The sequence below is a fragment of the Lissotriton vulgaris genome, chromosome 3_1 (assembly GCF_964263255.1).
Source record: "Lissotriton vulgaris chromosome 3_1, aLisVul1.2, whole genome shotgun sequence".
Classification (NCBI taxonomy): domain Eukaryota; kingdom Metazoa; phylum Chordata; class Amphibia; order Caudata; family Salamandridae; genus Lissotriton; species Lissotriton vulgaris.
In genome coordinates, this window is record NC_141689.1 from 810,918,398 (window position 1) to 810,932,026 (window position 13,629).

Genomic DNA, 13,629 nt, shown 5'->3' on the forward strand with positions numbered 1-13,629 from the left:
CGAGACGCTTCGCGACTCTCCATGTTTCCGTGACTCCAATGTCTCACATTCTCACCTGGGGCATGGTGTGTGCACCTAAAGGTATTCTGGTACTCCTGTGTCCTACGTTCCCCTTCACTGAAGGTGACGCGAGGCACTTCGCCACACCCTGCACTTCTGTCTTCGCACATTAGCCTATTGCTGTTCTCAGCAGGATAAGTATCTCTTCTGCTCTCTTGGCTTCCTCTCTCCCACTCGGGGCTGCTTTCGCCAGCTCCACAATGAGAGAGAATCCTGTTATCCTGCTCTCTCCACCCGGATCCCGTTTCTAAACTTTTATTCCGAGCCTCTTCGGCAGCGTCCCATTCTCTCAGGTATTCCCTTAATTCCTTATGGGTTTTCGGTTTAGGACCCCTCAAATCCATCGGTCCTCTTCGACCTCCCTGTTCTACCCTGGGACCCGTTGCGGAACCTAATGGGGTACTCCGACTTATTGGTGCTCGTATTTGCCTGTGGGGATCCATTGTGGCATTCCTATTCTCCTCTTCTGCTCTTTCACTGTCCCATCGTGCCTGTTCCTCCTGCTGGACCCCTTCTGGGTTATAGATTGACACAATAGGGCCTATGGTGACCGGAACCTGCAAAGCGTCCGGCATTTGGTATGACCTAGCGCATTGCGTCTCCGGAACCTTCTGGACCACAAATCTTCCCACTACTCTCTGTTCAGAACTAGTTTGGGGTATTTCCTCAGTCTTGTTAGCATCCCACTCGGTTACCGGGATTGACTTATACTCCCCCCACCTAGCTCCGTCTGTTTGCGGTAATATGGGACTCGCGAGTTCACCGCTGTATGGAGGTGGTCTATCTGTTAACAACCTTTCTATCAGATCCTCCTCCGACTCGCTTTCCTCATCATCTTGTTCTAGAGGTTTCCTTTCTCCCGTAGCCTCTATCATGGTGAACAGTTTGTCCGCTTCTATCTTTTGTACCCTCCATTTCTTAGCTTCATCGTCCCATTTAGCATCCTGCACTGCTTTTACCGATCTTCTCACTCTTTCTTGTCGCCTCTTTACACCCCTTTCGTGTGCTGTTCTAAACCACACACCAAGAGCTTCAAATTGTGTTGGCCTCGGTAGAGGTCTCATTGAAAGCATCGTCGCCTTCAGTTGGTTCAACACTTCTAATTTAAATGTTCCAAATCTTGGAAACGCCAGTTCTTTTTGCCCTTCAGTTAGCCTGTGCCACTCGGAGATCCATAATATCGAGTGTAAGCCTACATTTACTGCCATATGATATGCTGGTGTGCCTTCTGGTGGAGCTTCTTCTCCGGCATATAAATTTCTCCTTTTCTTTTTAAAGATTTTTCCTAAACCCTTGAAACACTTCATTTTGATAACGTACGATATTTCTTTCTTATTTACGTCTTGATAACAACCACCAATCCTTGTACGACTCTCGCTAATCAGCCTATCCCAGCACGGTTCTACACCAACCGACCAATCTCAGCGCGGCTCTACGCTGACGTCACTTGTCTCTTCTTCAGCAGCTTCTCTCGTTTCCCGACTCGTCTCACGATTTCACATGCGTTTTCATTCATACATTGAAAAAATGACTACTTCCGTCCAAGCGATCACTTTTCACTGACTGTACGGCCACAGTCTAACTGTAATTGCTACCTCAACTGGCACAGCGTCTTTCCTCTTACGGTCGGACACGTGCCTCAACTGATAGGTTACTTACACACAGTAAACGTACGACCAGCGTCCGCTACTCATTCACTCACACATACGCTCCCCCTATCATCGGTCTGTCGGGAAATCAATGGTACCTCATGACCCCCTTTCAATGGTAGACAAATTACTCTAGGTGTTCGATACACCTGAACCACTTAAGTCCTCTGGACATAAGATTTCATCCGGTTGCGCGCGCTCACAACCTTCCCCCAATCACACTACAGGCATTCAACTCCGCTTGACATTACAACACAGGAACAACATAAAACACCGCAATCTTACAACGCATGACCCTTATACTCACTCTCGACCGATTCTGCTGCTTTTCTCTCGACGCACCGTCAGCACCGTCTTCGGCTGCAATTCTTCTTCTGGTCGACGATGACTAGGGACCTTGGGGTAAACTAACCTGGCCTAGGTCGTCTTCCTCAAGAAGATAACCATCATACTCTGCTACCAACTGCGGGGAATGAGATTTTGATATCAATTTATGATTATGATCAAATTAATAATTTATCTCATTCGTCAATTTCGGACCGATTTGTATCTGTCATTGAGTAAAAGACAACCCCGAATAGGTTAGACAAACCCCATTAACTGACGCCACTCTGAAGAACCACTTACAACTGATAAAGTTTTAAGAGTTTTATATAAAGTTATTTTGAATGCGTTACAATCCACTCAGGATAAAATTTCAAAGAATACAAAATACAAAATCGGTTACAATATCAGGTGCTTAAGCTTCGATGTGAAGTGGTTCCTTCTGCGTCATCTGCAGTAAGATAAAAATAATCAAGTTAAACTGTCCCTACTCTATGCTACGTGACATCCCTACTTCGCAAGTTTCTTCCCTAAAAAGGTGTCAGCAGTTTGACTTCCAAAGAAGTTCAAACTCTCTTAGCCTCTAAAGGAAATCTTAAGTTTCAGAAGCAGTACCCTATCTGCCTACCCATCCGCTCTCTAAGGGTCCTCGGCCTACTGCTCCCTTGCGCTCTGATCTCTCAGCGCATCTGCTCAAGGCATCTACCTTTCGCCCTTGCTCTGAGCAATTCGTCTCGCTGTTCCTAATCTCCCAATTGCTACCTCCTCCCCGGGGTGCTGTCCCTAAAATACACAATCACAGTGTGGGTGGAACGCCCCTTGACGCCCACCACGGACTTTCCCCGATGATGTCAACTTCCTGCTTCTTCCATTGGTCCACTCCTTGCGTCGTTCGTTAAGTTGACCTTCTTCTTTAGATGTCATCTTCATCATCTCATCGTCGACTTTTATTGATTCTTTCAGATCAGGTATCATACGAATTTAGACAAAGCTTTAACTCTATGTCTCTTAGCTTGACCCTGCTAGGTCCTGTGAATGGTCTTGTCAAAACATAGTCCACATTTAAAGTGCCTCTCCTCACGTTCGAGCAATAAGCTTCGTCCGGCATTGTCACCTTAAATCTAACAAGTGCTAGACTTCTCGGCTCTCACGTCCACATCAAGCTATTTACGACTTTTGCAAGTCCTCTAAATTACATACATTTGACTATGCTCCTTCGAACTCTTGACCAGTTAGGTTACAAACACAAATGACCTAAACTCTTCCAGCATTCCTACAGAAACCTTCTACACAGTACAACCTTTGGCATACATTTATATATCCGTATTTTTAGCAAAAGCCTTAGTTATACTTAAATACATTCTACATCAAATATAAGTAATACATAGAATACAACTGCATAGAATATAGCTTATGCATTTTCCTTGGTTACATCTTTATGTGAGGTCTCTTATATATTTATCCACATTTCTCCGTTTAAAGTTACACATGTTTTAAAGTTACATACATACACGAATTCTACTGTGCACGTTCGATATTTCCTAAGCATTTCTACATTTACCCATCATGTATACGGGCCTTCTAAATCTAATGCATTTTAACATGTAAATACATTTATATTTCCTATACCGTGTTATCACATTCGTTGGCTTTTATGCTATAATCGCCAACTTAACATTACAATGTGCGTTTCATTCCTACGTTTATAACATATACGTCTAGATATGGCTACAATATACTTTGCATTCAAATTGCGCTCTCTCACAGACAATGGGCAACACTAAAGTAGCCCAGGTTGTGGGCACCAACCTCAAGGAAGTAGCAAGGGCAAATACTGGCCAGAGAATCAAAAATCAGGTAAGTCGGAAACTAACTTTGGAAAAATAGCAAGTGCTGTGGTACTCTTCAATGCAGCTTTTGTAATCTGCAGTGTTGGAGAAAATGACAGTGTTTGTGCGCAGGCATCCGAGTGCTGTGTCCTGATGCATAGGACCCGGGGTGGGCGGAATTTGTGGAATCGCGTTACGCAAATCTCTGCGAAACTGTAAAAAATCTCTGCGAACACTTGTTTGTGATGCTTTTTAACTGTTCGCAATCGTGTTTGCGTGCTCGGGGGGAAATATCTCATGAACACACATTTGAGTACCCGAACAAGCAAAAAATTTTGCAAACTCGTGGAATGCAGAATTTTGGGCAATTTTGTGTTCTCTGCGGAACGCGAAATTTCCCAAATTTTGTAAATTCCGCAAGCGGAATGGAATTTACCGCCCAGGCCTACACAGGACACAGACAGAAGGCTGGAACGTGCACAGGCACTCAGCGACCAATGGACTGAGAGGGATTTAGCCCCCCCCCACATCAGGTTGCCTGGTGTGAGCTGACTAGCCAGAGGCTACTGAGATGACTTTCAGGTAGTTACATCTAAAGTAGTGCCCTGATAAACCACTAGGTGCGTTTATTGCTGTCCAAAATCTCTGCTGCCTTCCTGTCTCATATACATGATCGATTCAATGCCATAACATGAACAATAACCTTCCATATATTTAATGTGGATTGGTGGAAATTTGCAGGGGCCAGAAATGCCATTATCACATCACACAACCATCAACAAGTAGAAAGCAGGGATCTCCAGCAACACTTCCACTTCAACATGTGAGCCGGAATTAATACCCATTACATTGTGGTTAAAAGGCTGTGCTATGCCAGACGGATTTTGCCTTCCAAAGAAAAAGTCCATACATTTAGATCAACGTTTGGAATTCTAACATTCATCTTAGTAGACTTTTTATGTATTTCTTGGTGCTGTGAAGCCAGTGATATATCGCAGCACTATTAGAATAAAAATGCACAAAAGAATGATTACGTTTTGACATCAAATAAAAAAAAGTTAACCTTACATTTATAAAACTGCTTACAGCTCATTTCATGTAGCTGGGTGTATGTAGGTAGATAGATATGCCATTTGTGTGCCATCTACATACATCTATGCACAACCAGAAGAGATTTAAAATTTAAGCAGGGGTGTCACACCTTTCATCTTTCACAGGCTGATAAAATGGATATTACTGAGCTAAGGATAGACAACGCTATTTACACTGGTACAAAAATTAAAGCAGGATCAATCCTGGTTTGCTTATGACTGGGTCCTGTCAGAGGTGGCATGGTGGACAAAAAATGATGAACTGTAATGCAGCCTCAAGCAGTTGCCAGTGGTGGAGATAACTCAAGCTTTCCACCCTTAGCTTTTTGTTTTTATCAATGCCATGCTCTATGAGCCCCCACCTGAGTCCTGTGCTCACTACTTCATAGGACATAGTCATCTGACAGACCAGGCCAAATGATCCAAACCCAGTTTAGGGTAGCTTGTGCTGCTCTTGCTCAGAGGGGCCCTGACCTGGCAGTCTCAGATGGACTGCTATTAATTCAAACATTCCACACATCACTTTTTTGTTTTTTGCATAATCTGATAGAGCAATTATTATGTAGAACACAATATTATATATTTGTTAAATGAACACAAACATTCCATAGATTATGCTGGAGTTTGTACCCTGGAAAAACAAGGAGATGATGGACGGAACACTGAAAGTTTTCAGACACTCACCCCCAGTCACAGATCTGGGTTGAATCTATCATCGTTCTTTAGCTCACTTTGCCACTACAGTCCATACCCAACTATATGCAAATTAGTCTTGACCTTGTGCCTCATGGGCACAGTCCAGGCCAAACTGCCAAGCCAGGTCTTCTCTGGACCAGAAACAAGCATCCTGGATCCAGTTTCAGGGTAACACCCCTCATCAGCAGGCTAGCTTGAATCCAGTGGCAAAGTGAGCAAGGGACCCACGTCTGGGCATCATCTCCTTGTGGTTGCTTTGTTCACCCCAAGTTGGTAGAATATTTTGTAGAAGGCCCACTAGGCCAATGTAAATTTGATGAAGAGAGAAAATGATTTTGCAGTGGAGAAGAGGAGTGGAGGAAATTAAGTGGGGAGATGAGTACAAGGGACTGTGTTGGAGGAAGGAAAAGTAAGGAACTGGGTACGGATGTAGATTGTGATGGCATAACAAGAGTCAGCAGAGGATAGACTATTTGGTGGATCTAAAGGAGTAAAATAGAATAGGCCTATGGATAAGTGGAGATAGAAAAAGGGAGAGGAAGTGCTAAATGGTTGCAGGATGAATAGGAGAGGAGGAGAAAGAAAGAGATAAAGACTGTAAAAGGTCCTAGAAAGGAAGCTCCAGAAAAGCAGCAAAAACCTAAAGAAATTGTGAGACCACAAGAAAGATACCCAGAGAGAGAGAGGGAGAGAGCAAAAGTGCTTCAAAAGTAAAAACTTTTTTTACTTTGAATGTTAGTGCAGAGGAACTTTATTTGCCCTAAGATAAGTTTTTGCTTACTTGTCTCTGATTGTCTTAAGATGATATTTTGCTTTTCTGTATAGCTTTTTAAGCCATCATACAATTTTCTCATATGGGCAAGGAGAGAGAAATAAAGAACACAAGGCAGAGAGAATGAACCTTGTATATGAAGTGGGTATTCTCTTAGACATTGGTTGCTCAACAAGTGTGCAGTAGTAATTTTTGGGTAACCAGTCTTAAGCACCTGACCAATATTATGCAGTGGAGAAAACAATAAACAATGAGCGTCAGGAGGGATCAGCAGATTGAAGGACATTGGTGGGTTGTTGGGGTTGAGGGTGAGAGGAAACAGATCTAAAAGAGATTCAATGGTAGTCCATAGAAAGTTCAACTGAGTCAAGAAATTGTCCAGCTCCTGCACAATATCTAAAGTCCAACCTTTCATGACTACAAATAGTTACATTTCACTGTGTGCCCACTGCTGAAATAATGTTGGAGGAAGAAGTGGCATGGGAGGACATAGGCCAGTAGCTTTAGAGATTTTAGTACTTTAATAGTTGTTTGCCCCAAAACCTTTTTATAGTTGTTCTGAATTAACCCCCTCACTGCTATGAGAGCCAGCCCACCTTTGTTTCTAGAAGGACATTGTTATGCTTTAACTGTGCATTACCGCAAAAAGACATATTTCAAAATCCTGTTGCTCCCACTCAATAATTTCAATTAAATATATACACTATGCCTTGTGTAAAAACATTTTGTTGAAATTCCAAAGACTTTAGGCTGTAGAATTTCCTCTTCATGCACTGCTACTATTTTAGAAAGCATTACTATTTATTACTCTCCTACTACTAATATTCATATATGTGATGCATGCTTGAGTGTTGGTTCTATGCTGTCATGAACTTCAAAAGAGTAAAGTTCCAAAGTGAACCTGATATTACATACCCTTTCACCATGAATGGCAATAAATGGTTGATTATTGGACCCGCTTTGAGCCTCATAGTCCTCCTTTTGATTGATCAGTGCATAACTTTTAGAGCTCTGTTCAGATTCAGATCCAGTAACAGAGCCTTGATGAACCCCAAAAGCAGCAATAGCAAAGATGCAGCCAGTGTTAGCAAATGTCCTGATAGATGTGACAGCTGATACCTCCGAATAATTCAAACTTTTGTGCTGTAGATGCATCATGGATAATCAGACTTTGTGCTCAGTTTCTATGCTTCATCATGTGCTGCTAGCACCACCTTGTTTCCAAATATGAGTTGTTTTAGTGAGGCTGTGGTACTTGCCAAGCAAATCAAAAGCACAAAATCATGATGGAAGCTCAAATTCAGGGTTACCGTGTGATACAGCTGAATACAGTTTCAACAATCTGTGTTAAAGTGCTGCCCAGAATATGTAGCATGCCACAACAGTATAGAGATCCTCAAATAGTCATTGTCATAGCTGCCGAGGTTTCAGATTGCTTTTGTGTGACATTTTCATAATTTCAGTTTAATTTTGAGTGACATTCAATGACTATGAGTGACACTTTCTTGCAAGCAAAATCAAGCAATGAAGACGAGGGAAACATATAAATATCAGAAATTACACTCCTTTGAGCAACGAAAAACTTTAAGAAAATCTTCAAACTGCTGCCCATATGTCGGAGGGCTGCCTTGAGGCTGTGCGTTGCTGTAACCAGGCCCCAGGTTCAGGGGTTGTGAGGAAAGAGGGAGGTGTAAGAAGGCTACATACCTGGGCATGGTGCGTGGAGGCTGTTTGTCGTTGAATCCAGGCCCCAGATTAATGGGTTTTGAGGGAAGCAGAGGGGCTTGAGAAAGCTTAATTGCTGCCACTGATTTTGTGCCACTGAATACTCACCCCAGCAATATAGTATTAATAGAGGTGGGTGTGTGTTTCAACTAATGTGCGATAGAAGAGATAAACATTTCACAACACAGCAGAGGATCCAGAACTGTAATCTGGTGGTGCCATGTAAACATCCCCAAATAGTACACCATAGCACCACTTGCTGCCTCGGCGAACAACTTACGTTACATGAACTTTTCACAAAACCAGTAATGAAGCCTTAGCCAAGCACTGAACAAAGAAGAGACACTACTCTATCTACAACAAAACCACTGTTCCCTGCCCTGCTCTCTCCTGCGGGCAGCACAGAGGCGTCTGAACCTGTCCCTCTTTACCTCTGTCCTCACATCGGCACACCTGTACAGAGTCTCCAACAATGGCAACCAGCAGGGCTTCCAGGTAGGAATGGGGAAAAGGTTTCCCCAACATTTTCAACTGCCGCTGGAGCCCCCTGCAAGGCGCACTGCCAGCAGGTCTACAAGGGAGACCCAAAAGGTGGCGAGGTCAACCTAGGCCACAAGAAGCCCAGTGTGGTACCAGACTCGGAAAAAAGGAATAACTCAGGAGCTTAAAGGGCAAAAAACTGCCTTTCAAATGATAATTTGCAAAAGGGAGAATCACTCCATGTCTAATTTCTGGAGACTTCAACACTAACCTCTTCTATGGCCAGTTTGAAGACCTAGGAATCACTCTCTCAGCGGTCCCCTCACATCTCGCCACGCAAACATTACCGCCTGGTCTCAGACCATCAAAATTGGACGAATATGCAGTTCTTCAGCTTAGCAAAGTAGGCTACATATTAAAAAATTGTCACTCACCCACAGATACTCCACCGGCGTGGACAAGAACCAACGGACGAACCCACTCATTTCTGGACTTCACACTGGCTAACAGCAAAATGTCCACTTTAATTGAGTCCCATCACTTGGCAGCATTGGGGGAAAGTGATCATCAACCCCAAATAATAACATTATCCTTCAACATCCCTCACCATCCCACACTTGCTCACACAACATCAGACAGTCAACGGAGAATCTAAGACAAATGAAATTGTCGTCAAGTGTCTTCCCCACTGCTACGGAAAAAAAATGCCATTGTCTTCTACGTTCACAAGGTGAAAAAGACATGCCTATTATAAATGGATGAGAAGCGCTTGTAAGCAGTCTATTAAACGAATTTCTGACCAAATCTCATTCTCGGTCTGATCCTCCTCATACAGGATTTCTCCTGCAATAAAAACGTTAAAACAACTAAGAAACGCTGCTCTGCGCCAGACCAGAAAAAGCCCAGGAAACGTAATTTTATTTAACAATTACATGCAAGCTCAAAAAGCTTTTAAGGCATCAGTATATAGAGATAAACAATCAGTGTCAGACCAGTTCTGGCTGAAGTTAGTCCATGAAAGCAAAAAGTCCAACACAAAGTTATTCTGGGCCCTTGTTAATAGAGGCCAACTAGGAGGCAGAGAACATATTGCCACAAACATAAGTGCTGATGACTAGACTAGTTTTCGAAAACTCACATGGGCAACAGCCCCTTAGTCCCCATTCAATACTTAAATCCTGGCCACCACCCACTGTTGATCATTCCACAGGCCCACTACCACGGTTGAAGGTGTCTTTGATATGCCCATATCCGAGAAACCACGAAAAAATTCCACCCCAGAGACGCAGTAGACACACGGAATTTTAATAAACACCATCGCCCAGATCATCAGGAAGGGTAGGTCAGAAGGAGCACCCGGTCCCCAAGGACTACCGCCAGCCTTGTTTAAATCAGGTGAAACGCTGTGGTCAGGTCTCCTAGCACCACTGTTCTTACACTGCAGGTTAACAACTACATCCCGGATTCTTGGAAAGGTGCTATCATCCATCCCATCTATAAAAGTGGTAAAAGAGACGACTCAAAAAATTATAGAATGATAGCCCTCCTCGACATCAAATCCAAATATTATGCTAGCATCCTACTAGAAGAAGTGACACCCTGGGTTGAATCAACACAGCGTCTTCCCTTCAACCAGACCAGCTTTGTAGCCAAGTCAGGCACAACCAGTAACCTACTTGCATTAACCGTACTGATGGAGAAGGCCGACATCCGCTGTATGCAACTATATTGCTGCTTCGTCGACTTTAAGACAGCTTTTGATCGAGTGCCACGCGGCCGCCTATGGCAAAAATTGGTCCACCGGGGTATACCCCCAGGCCTCTTAGAAAACATCACCCAACTCCACACACAGACCTGGATAAGGATAAAGTTGGGCGACGGGTCCCATGTTTCAAAAAAGATTCAAACAAGAAGCAGCGTTAAACAAGGCTGCGTCTTGGCGCCCCTTCTTTTTAACCTGTTTATTTCTGACCTATCCCCATGCTTGACCAGGTCAATTCCCACCCTCCCCAACTGGACGGGACCCGCATCAGCAACCTGCTACACGCTGACGACCTTGTGCTATTGAGTCACACAAAGGTTGCTTTGCAGAGGCTTCTTGATGAACTTCTTCCTTACACATTTGAAAACGCCCTCGAATTGAACCTGTCAAAAAAAAATCAATTTTAGCAAACAGAAGCAGCAGAAAGGCAGGTGTTTTTTCAACAACAAAAGCATAGACACAGTGCCACATTACAAATATTTGGGACTTGTCCTTGATTCCAGAGCTTCTTTAACCAAACAAAAAGATGCCATCAAGGCTAAGGCACTGTCACTGGAGGTTGCATCGGCAAAACTCTCAAAACACCTACTAGGATCAAGCCTAACCCCTCTGCTCAAGGTAATGAAGGCCAAGATTACAAATTCCTTATCATATGGCCACGAGATTATGATGGGCACAACAAACATCTCACTAAATAAATCAACCACCAGAATCTTCAAGCGAGCATGGTGTCTGCGGAGGTCTTCATCCCCGGCACAAGTCAGACTAGAATTCGGCTTGCTAGATCACAATGGCGTTGAGGCTGGTGCTTTTATTAAGTTCTGCAACAGACTGCACAACTCCTGGGACAACAGTCTTGAGATCAAACTCTGAAACGAAATATCGACCAGCGCATCTAGCCAAAAACATCGGCACCACCTGGACCAATCCCTACAGCTCCTCGGAGTTTCAGAATATTGGGGAACAAATCCACCACAACAGGCATTGAAGAGAGTAATCAAGCGAAGCATTCGGCTCTGGTCTTTCCACTCCAACTGAGCAAAATTATCCAAAAGGAAGCATGCTTGGGCCGTCGTCCCCGATTACAAACCAGGGGTCGAGTCATCCTACCTATCAAGTACTTATTCACTCTTCTGGAAGGTCAAATTTATGGCCCTAAGGCTAGGCAAAGGGCCCTTTTTAAAGTATTTACCGCAATGGCGGTGTAGTATTCCTCCTTTCTGGTTCCATTAGAAGTGTTATGGTTCTTACTTGCTTCTACATTCCATATGTGGGAGTTGGGCAGTGGAAGTCTGTCTCTTGATGTTTGTGGATGTACAATCTGTTCTTCTTCATTAAACCTCCTATCTACAATCACTTCTGTCTCCTGGATTACATCATAATTTTGGCAACGTTTTGGGATCTATTTTAAGAACATCATCTCCTGGAGTATTTTTTTTTTTTTTTTAAAGAAGGGAAAATTTGGAGGAAGCGTTGCAGACAGCGTTCAAGCACACCTAAAGGTATTTATTTATGTTAAGTGTATATTGATTGCACCTGCGCCTGGTTTTCTTTAATGGATGTGCTTTGATTGCACCAGCGGGCGATATTTACCTTCCTGTTATAAAATTGGAAGGTGTTTGTTAAGCGGAATTTGAAATTTGCGTTTTAATTGAGAAAATTTACACCTGCTACTTGTATACGGACTGTGACACCCCTGCACTATTAATTTAATATTTCGAGTTACATTCGTTCGACTTTCTTTGAAATTTGTCGTTTACTGCCAAATGCATCTTTGAAATACCTATCAGAGTTCCACTACGAGCCTGGAACGTGTCTTCTCTGATGCGTGCTCCGAACAAGTCTTCATTTCTTCAGAAGCTTTGACTGCGCGTTACGTCTTGTCACTACACTGCGCAAAAGTCAGAAACGACGTGCAACGTACGGTGGCCATTTTAGGTGTTTTCACGAAGGATGTCTCTGGGATCAATTTATACAGCGTTTTAAAAACGTAGAATATTACAGCATTGAAACTTAATTTTCTCCTATTACAGCGAACACTATCTCCTTCATTTCTTCAAAATAGACATCGGTGACTAGTAATGTAGTTACATTAAGGCTGTTTTATTGATACCTTACACATATTTTGTTTTATTATTTATTTAAACACTAATATTTTACAGTAGATTTCTACAATGTCTAAAAATATTGCTTCTCCTGCGCATTTTCTACCAATAGCTGGTGATTCCAAAATGGAATGGGATCTATGGTTTCCTACATTTTTGGCTTATGTTGATGTAGTAGAGGAGGACGGATGTTCTCCTAAAAGGAAATTAGCGCTATTAAAATATTGTTTGGGTGGTTTTGGACTTAAAGAATTAGAAAATTTACCTCCTATTGAGGGTGCAGGTGACATAAAAGTATTTGATGTTGTAGTTAAACAAATGAGTGCTAGATTTGGAAGGAAGATAAATACTGTAATGGAACGTTTCAAATTCTATTCGCGTGCACAAAAAGAGGATGAGTCAATTGAGAACTATGTAGCTGCCTTGCGAGCTTTAGCTGGCTCTTGTGCCTTTGAGACGATTAATTTTGAACAGGCTCTTAGGGATCAAATTATGATGAGAACTAAGAGTAAGAAAATTCAGGAACGTTTGTGGATGGGAACTGAAACTACTCTTAAGGCTGTGTTAAATATTGCAAAAGGTATCGAACAATCTGAATTATTTGTAAGTGAGATCAGAGGTCAGGAAGGTAAAAACAAGGTGATGATTCCTGAAGTCTCGATAGTGAAGGGATCTCCTAATTTTAAAAAAAACGCAGTTTGTCCCTAACAAAAAAGAGAATTTTAGAAGGGATATTAAACCTTTTGAAAGAAGAAACCAAGTAGTTTGTTACAGGTGTGGAAGTGTCGATCATGTAGGGAGCTACAGAGGTTGTCCTGCATGGAACAAAATATGCATTAAATGCAAACGACCAGGTCACTTTAATAAAATGTGCAGGTCTTCTAAAAAAGTGAATTTACTGTCTGATGAAGAATCAGATCCTGTTGAAGGTCTTGGAATTAATAGCCTGTTGTGTGTTGGTGACATCCAAATCTAAAGGTTTTCCAAAAGATATAATCTTGATTAATGGCGAAGAAATTTCCATGCTCATTGACTCCTGTGCATGGTACAGTATTATAGGCAAGGACATTTTTAACAAATTTTGGGGTTCATTGAAATTATCACCACCAGATGTACAACCCGGTGGTTACTCAGGT